This window comes from Penaeus japonicus, unplaced genomic scaffold (genome assembly GCF_977035675.1).
Source record: "Penaeus japonicus unplaced genomic scaffold, GWHDUDI00000001_assembly GWHDUDI00000011, whole genome shotgun sequence".
Lineage (NCBI taxonomy): Eukaryota > Metazoa > Arthropoda > Malacostraca > Decapoda > Penaeidae > Penaeus > Penaeus japonicus.
In genome coordinates, this window is record NW_028234413.1 from 23040074 (window position 1) to 23047867 (window position 7794).

Genomic DNA, 7794 nt, shown 5'->3' on the forward strand with positions numbered 1-7794 from the left:
CTCGCCTCTTCCTCCCCTTCTCGCCTCCTCCACCTTCTCTTGCCTCTTCCTCCCCTTCTCGCCTCCTCCTCCTCCTCTCACCTCCTCCTCCGCCTCTACTCACCTCCCCCCCCCCCTTCTCGCTAGCACGCACAAGCACAGTCTTGTATACATGCGCTAACATATCTACATTACACATCCCTGTTGGCGAGCGTCTTGGAAGGAAATTGTGGCCAATTGGAATTTCCTTTGAGATCAAGCTGTCGTCGTTATGTGATGAAAGCAGGAGACATAGTGTTGTAGACAGTGTTGATGGTAGCAAGTGTAGTGAAGGAGCTGGTGGTGGTGGATGGTGGAGGCTGGGGGCTGATGTTATTATCAAACAGACAACATGGACGTGCACGCACGCGCGCGCGCACACACACACACACACACACACACACACACACACACACACACACACACACACACACACAGACACACACATACACACACACACACAGACACACACACACATATATATTTGTGTCTCCTCTCTCTCTCTCTCTCTTATACACACCCACAATCTGAATCCCTGACTCATTCAAAGTTGTGACTAGAGGCATGCTAATCCCACAGTCATCAGCAGCGCATTAAAGCGAGCCGTCGTAAGCAGGGTGTTGTTCCTCTTTCTCAATGCTAAATGGCAATAAACCTCTCCTACTGTGACATGGCATGAGAAGAAATTTTGGGAGAATAGGACATGGCTGCATTTACGGGCGCTTTTTCCATTACTGCCTTATTAAATTACTATGAACTCTTACCTTCAGTTCCCAGGGATGAGGTGGTGTCCTTGTAAATATTTAGTTTTGAAGTTTATTTTCAATGTCCTCACTCTTGACAATGTTTTTATTTTCATGATATATGGCGACTCTAACATTTAAAAAACAATTCTAAACTATAACAACATCTGTTCTGAAAAAAAACGAGAATTTTATTTCCTTGTTCGGCTTTTTTCATCTATTATTTTCTTTTTTTTCCAAAACCAAAGGATATTCAAGATTGTCCGAAAATAGAAATATCCAACGTTCAAGATGCCAAATGATATGTCTCTCTCACTCTTTCTCTTTCACCGCAGAGCATTCCCTTCGAGTAACATCGAACTGTGAAGTAGGCCAAGGTGAAAGAGCCTCGGCGCCAGGCTTTGTTATTGTAATTATGTCCCGAACCGTTTCTCTTTCTAGACTATTTGCCGTTCGCCCTCCTATACCATGTCAACTTCTATAAAGCGATACTTCCATGTCAATTACAGGTCCTTAAACCTAGTGAAACAGACACAACGATTTCTCAAATATCTAGGCGTTGTTATCTCACTGTGCTTAGAGTAATGTAAGAATGGCGGAACAGCTGTCCACGCTCTCGGGATTTGACACTGAAATACGATCAAAACGACCTGAAAAAACATTCACGTGGCGGGGTTTTAACTTTAGCATTTATCGAGTATTCTAAATTATGCTCAGGAGAGGAAACTCACATGATAATCTCCGGTATATTGCAACTCCGGTTTTTAATGTGTACGTAGGATGCATCTACTTCCTTTACGTTTTCACTTTTTTTTCTTTTTCTCTCTTTACCTTTTTAACCTTTCCGGTGCAAATACCGAGAACTCGTCTTGATTTATTCTTTTTCTTCATTTTTTCAATGTTATTTTCTCAGTAATGTCTTCTTTTTGCTGCGAAAAGCGAATCATTTGTCCTGATTAAAAAATGTTTTATCGTGTCTTTTCTTTCTGCCTTGACTAAAATAAAGGGAGGTAAGGGATTTTGAATTATACAGTCGGGTCAGGAGGTCGGAAAGGTAGGCGAGGAACCTTCTTTCTTTCGACCGTGATTACATATAACACTACTTCAAGTAAGGTCATATGACCAACATAATAACTACGAAAATATTTGTAAAAAGAGTATTTATGAACATTTTCCTCATGTGAGAGTTCTTCAAAATATTTTAAAGTATACTGAAACCTGAACCATATACTTGTACATATATCTCAAAAAAAGCTCTATCTCTACTTACTCAGCTAAGATTGGATTTTCTGCTGCTAAGGATTAGCGCAAGGCGATACAACAACCTTCAGACTCATGAACGAAATTTGTAAATAGTTTGTAAAACACCACATCGACTTAGACTGTACGTTATAATTAGATTCGAGATAAAAGACAGAGCAAAACTATCAGAGACAGTCCAGAGAAGAATAGCCGTAACGTAACGTGCAAAGCGATGGCCTTTGTATTTCCTGATCAGCAACAGCCTTGCAACATCTTGGCTGCAGCAACGTAAATGTAATTTCATATCAGAAATCTGCCGTGGCCGCCACCTCGTAAACAATCAGGCGTTTCTCTGAAGCCAGGTAGACTTCGGAGAAAATCGTAATAAGAACAATCATAAACTTTCAATGAATGTCTACTGTGCGTCAGACTTTAACCAATTTACAATCGCTCTGTAAAGGCAGAAAGAGAGACACGAAAGTTAATGAACACTGGTTAAACAGAGCATAGTCTGCAGTCACGTACAGGCAGGACTTCAGACAAAGACGACGGTAACAGCCAGACGCCTCAGTGAAAGAAGGGGGGGAGGGGGAAGCGGGGCGGATGGAGGGAGGGAGGGAGGTGCGTAGGTAAGGGAGGGTAGTTAAGGAGAGAGAGGGAGGAAAATGCGAGAGGGGGAAGGGGGGGGGAGGGGGAGTGATGGAGGGAAGAGGCGAGAGAGGGAAGGGCGTGTTGGTAGGAAGGTAGGGAGAAAAAAATGCCTGAAGGAGTTAGGGGATCGAATGAGGAAAGGAAGGGATGGAGGGAAGGAAGAGTGGGGTATGGGAGAAGAAAAAAGAAGACAGATAAGGAAGAAAGAAGAAGAGAGGGAGGAGCAGGAAGACTTCGGACAGGAGAACCTTATGTGGTACAGAGAGCCGGAGACTCCTGGTATCTTGAGGTTAAGTGCTAAAGACACAGACGCGAGCGCGCTCACACAGACGATGCTTTTGATTTCGACACTTGTGAAGTTGTAGGAGATTACCTGATACTCCGAGAGGGAGGGGAGAGAATTAGGAAGAGCAGGAGAGGGAAATGATGAGAAAGACGTTGTGATTATCTAGCCATGTAAATATACACACACGAACAAATGATAACTCGCTTAAAGTTACACAGCAGGAAAGGACACACACACACACACACACACACAGAGAGAGAGAGAGAGAGAGAGAGAGAGAGAGAGAGAGAGAGAGAGAGAGAGAGAGAGAGAGAGAGAGAGAGAGAGAGAGAGAGAGAGAGAGAGAGAGAGAGAGAGATCCTTATCACTTGGGGCCACGCCACCACGGCTCCTCAGCATAGCCTAACCTCACTGTTATAAAAAAGGTAGTTAATTCGATTTTCACAATATAATAGAACACGAGTCCATATAACCCATATACGCATTGATATGACAATGAAACAGGTGCAACTACCCCGATTAATTACCTGTGATTCTAACTACATATCCAAGAACTGATCTCGCGGGAGAGATAAAATAAAGGAAAGAACACATAAAAAATATGTGGTCAGGAATACGCCTACATCAGCCCATCTCTGCATACCTTGGCCTTCACTCCCTCCCCTTTCCACCCTCTGCCTGGCCACTAAGGCCACGATTTTCCTTACACTTGACTGCTGTTCTTCTCCACGTCTTTCTCTTGAGTTTATCGTTCTATCTAATTCTGTTCTTGTAATCTGCTTTAGTCCTTTTTTATCGTTGTCTGAGTTACTCCGCCGTCCTCATAGTTTCTTAACTGTTTAATTACAGTGGTTCTTTTTCCTAACCTACTTTTGGTGTTTGATCTTCTCTTGGCGTGTGCGTCATTCCCTCCCTTTCTCTCTCTCTCTCTATCCCCTTTCTTCCTCTGTCTGTTTCTCTCTCTCTCTCTCTCTCTCTCTCTCTCTCTCTCTCTCTCTCTCTCTATCGCCTTTCTTCCTGTCTCTTTCTCTCTCTCTCTCTCTCTCTCTCTCTTTATATGGTGTTTGTCTCAACCCCCCTCTCTCTCTCCCTTATTGCCTCTTTCTCTCTCCTTACGACGTCTCTTGATATTTTCGTCTACCGATGAACCTACATCTACCCGCGCCTGTCGCTTCCACCTCAGGAGAAAGAAGGTACCTAACCGTGTGTCCAGCTGGCTTCTCGACTTGACCCGAAGCACAGTGGACAGCGTTAGCGAATGAAGGACGCCTATGACCTTTCGAGCCGTTGTCGCGATAACCTTTGTCCGGCTACACTGAGGCGGGGCGAGAGCCAGCGGAATTTTGTTCTTAATTGTTCTCAGTTAGGCAAGTCATGCATGCACATGACTAGCTTAGATATGGACTGAAAGTGTGATTTCGGGGAAACGCGCTTTTTTTCGGGGGGGTGGGGGAGGTGAAAAGCAATGTGATTCTTTCTGTTGCAATGTTCTTCTGGACATGCTGATATCAACAATAGTGAAAGATAAGCGAGGAAAATGGACAGATGTATTGATGGCTCGCAATGATTCGTTTTCGATACCTGTTCACCTGCACCAACACGGCCAGTGATTCTTCCTCCCCCTACCTCTTCCTCAGCGTCTGGCTGTCTCTGGCTTGATCACCTGTGTCTAGTTTCTCACACACTCTCTCTCCCTCTCTCTTTCTCTTTTTTCTCTCTCCTTCGCTTTCTCTCTTCTCTCTCTCTCTCTCTCTCTCTCTCTCTCTCTCTCTCTCTCTCTCTCTCTCTCTCTCTCTCTCTCTCTCCCTCCCTCCCTCAATCTCGATCCCTCGCTCTCTCCCCCCCACTCCCCCTCTCTTTCTCTCACGCTCATGTAGGTATCTCTTAAGCAACCGCACAATTGTTCTGGTTGCCTGCGACACCTGCCTCGGAAAAGGTTACTTGCCGTCCATTTTTTTTTCTTTACCAATCGAAAAAAAACACATTTTAAACTAATACTCGATAGATTTCAACGTTCACGAAAAAAACCCTCATGGACTGAACACCCAGCTAAACCTATCTGTTTGAGAAAGCGATCACCTGGGAAGCTATCTCGCCAACAAAACGCCGTACAGCGAAGTACCATAAAAATTCTTACCTGCTGGACCCCGCGTCGCGTTGTTCTCTCCGACACAAAAGCCGGCAAGTTGTAACGATTTTTTTTGCATTCGTTTTCTTTATCGTTTCAAGTTTCGTTTTCCGTTTTTCATATTCGTTTTTTATTCATATCGTTGGGTTTGTTTGTCTGTTGTTGTTTTGTAAATTGGTGATGTTGGTTTTAATGTCTTTATTTCAAAGTCTGGGAGATGTTGCCGTAAAGTTGATATTTTTGTAATTATTGATTGTTCTGCATTGATATCACACGTCACACCATCTATAATATTATTACGTTTACTATTCAGTGTAAATATCAGTTATTACCAATAGTTCTAATAACAACTTTATTGTATTTCTCTATTAAAACCTCCCATAATACCCTTATCGGCATTGCCACGAATAACATTTCTGCTGTCATCATAATCATCATCATCATCATCATCATCATCATTAGAAGTAGCAGTAAATGAGTAGTTTAGAAAGGTCTCATTTAGCAGACGAAAAATTCCGAGTTGGTATCTGCCGCCATTATTTTGCCAACGGTTTCGCGTCATTATAGGCAAGAGTAATGTCCCTCATTCTTACTGTAGGTATTGTTGCTATTATTACCAATGGTCATTATGTCGTTATTGCCATTTGTATTGGTATCATTATAGATGTGGCCGTACTAAGTTGAAATCTGCTATGTAAAAGTTAATTAACCTATTTGGTATTTATCTCAGACATATGTTTACACACACACACACACATGCACACACACACACACACACACACACACACACACACACACACACACACACATACACACCTTCCTTCTACAATACGAATAATGAGAGAAAAGCATATGAGAGATTTATCTTATAGGAAGTCAGATTAAACTTATCATAATGATATCACCACTTATCTCAGACACTAGGCGGTAAACGCACAACGAAGAAATGGCGCTTTATGAGAACAGGAACTCGTTATCTTTTGAACTACCTCAGTACTACAACTGAATAACATCTGATAGCGAAAGATACTAATAAAGGACACAAACGTTATTAAACAGATAACAGACAAATATCCCAAACCTCAAAGACAACGGCAAAATGTAATAAATTGACATCTATCGAGTGTCTCAACAAGAACAGCCACCATGGTCTTTTATCGGGATCACTAAGTGGGTACAGGAGCAAAGAGAACACGAAGGGGGATGACGAAAGGATATGTGTGTGTCTAGGAGGGAAGGAGAGAGAGAGAGAGAGAGGGAGAGAGAGAGAGAGAGAGAGAGAGAGAGAGAGAGAGAGAGAGAGAGAGAGAGAGAGAGAGAGAGAGAGAGAGAGAGAGAAGAGAGAGAGAGAGAGAGAGAGAGAAGAAAAGAGAGAGAGAGAGAGAGAGAGAGAGAGAGAGAGAGAGAGAGAGAGAGAGACAGACAGACAGCCGGCAGAGAGAGACAGAGGCAGAGAGAGAGAGAGAGAGAGAGAGAGAGAGAGAGAGAGAGAGAGAGAGAGAGAGAGAGAGAGAGAGAGAGAGAGAGAGAGAGAGAGAGAGAGAGAGAGAGAGAGAGGAAGAGAGAGAGAGAGAGACAGACAGACAGACAGAGAGAGAGAGAGAGGCAGAGAGAGAGAAAGAGAAAGAGAGAGAGAGAGAGAGAGAGAGAGAGAGAGAGAGAGAGAGAGAGAGAGAGAGAGAGAGAGAGAGAGAGAGAGAGAGAGAGAGAGAGAGAGAGAGAGAGACAGACAGACAGAGACAGAGAAAGAGAGAGAGAGACAGAGAGGTCTAAGGGAAGGGTGAAAGGATTAAGTGCCCAGAGGGAGGTATAGGGGGAGTGGGGGTAGTAGAGGGTGAAGGGGGGTTTGCAGCGTCGCGTCGGGGCGTGAGGTTAGCGCTGGTGTTGGTGACCCCGCGACGCCATCTGAGAGATAGAAATTAACGCGCAAATGATCATGTGTGCGGTTGCGTAATTTGCAGAGGAGAGAGAAGCAGAGTTAGTGAATGGTTGGAACTATCTATCTGCATGTCTATCTGCCTATTTATCAAAATATCCATCTGCCAGTCTATTTGTTTTTTTGTCTGTCTACACGCATGATTTCACACAGATACAGAGAGACAGAAAGGCAAAGGTAGTTATAAGGAGAGCGAAAGCGAGAAAGAGAGAGAGAGAGAGAGAGAGAGAGAGAGAGAGAGAGAGAGAGAGAGAGAGAGAGAGAGAGAGAGAGAGAGAGAGAGAGAGAGAGAGAGAGAGAGAGAGAGAGAGAGAGAGAGAGAGAGAGAGAGAGAGAGAGGGCGCGAGAGAGATAGCGAAAGCGAGAACCAAAGAGAGAGCGAGAGAGAGATAGCGCCAGAAGAGAGCAGCGTATCCCCCTCAGCATTCCCTCCCCCCACTCCCCCACTCACGTTACTCCCTCCCAACTTTTAAACCATTGTGACCCCCTCCCTCTTCCTCCTTCTCCCTCCCCACATCCGGTCACCTGCCGGACAGAGACACGTTTCGTGGCCCATCTCTCGCATTCCTTGTCTATCCTCTTATCATCATCTCCTTTCCTCCCTTTTATCTTCGTTCTTTGTCCTTTTGTCCGTTACTCTCTCTCTCTCTCTCTCTCTCTCTCTCTCTCTCTCTCTCTCTCTCTCTCTCTCTCTTTCGCTTTCTCTCTCTTACTCTCTCTACCTCTCGCTCTCTTTGTCTCTCCTTCTCTCCTTCTTCTCTACCTCTCCCTATCTTTATCTCTCCCTCTC